Genomic DNA, 684 nt, shown 5'->3' with positions numbered 1-684 from the left:
GAAAACTAATGGCACTAACAGAAAGTTTATAATTTTTCTAAAACTAATGGCACTAACAGAAAGTTTATAATTTTGCTAACCTAAAAGCAAACAAAATTAAAAATTAAAGCAAAAAACAAAAGAAAATAAATAATGAAAAAAAATCAAAAAAACAGGAAAAAACTATTTTTATAGTAAAGTTAATCACAAAATAAAATAAATAAAGCAACAAAGAAAACAAAAAAACTAAAAAAGTGTTTTCAAATTTGAAAACTAATGGCATTAACAAAAAGTTTATAATTTTTCTAAAACTAAAAGCATAAAGAATTAAAAAAGAAAGCAAAAAACAAAAGAAAATAAATAAAGCAACAAAAAAATGCCACCTACTGGGCCACCACGGCCTGAATACGACTAGAAACCCTACCATGGGCCAGGATTTAGGCCCACAGTAGGCCCAGTAGGCCCACAGGCATTGCAGTGACAGATTAGGCCCGAAAGCCTGCAGTTGAGAGGAGCTCGGGAGGGTGGGTGCAACAGCGCTTATAAACTACTCCCGAGCCGTCTCAACAAGCGAGGTGGGACTAAACTTTTGGGCGCGGGGCAGCACAAGGCCATTGGTCCCAGTTGGTGGCACCAACCGGGACTAATGGGGGCATTGGTCACGGTTTGTGGCACCAACCGTGACCAATGCCCCCCTTTAGTCCC

This window comes from Triticum dicoccoides, chromosome 4A, assembly GCF_002162155.2.
Source record: "Triticum dicoccoides isolate Atlit2015 ecotype Zavitan chromosome 4A, WEW_v2.0, whole genome shotgun sequence".
Classification (NCBI taxonomy): domain Eukaryota; kingdom Viridiplantae; phylum Streptophyta; class Magnoliopsida; order Poales; family Poaceae; genus Triticum; species Triticum dicoccoides.
The sequence above is the reverse complement of the archived record's forward strand: the minus strand, read 5'-3'. Positions refer to the sequence as shown.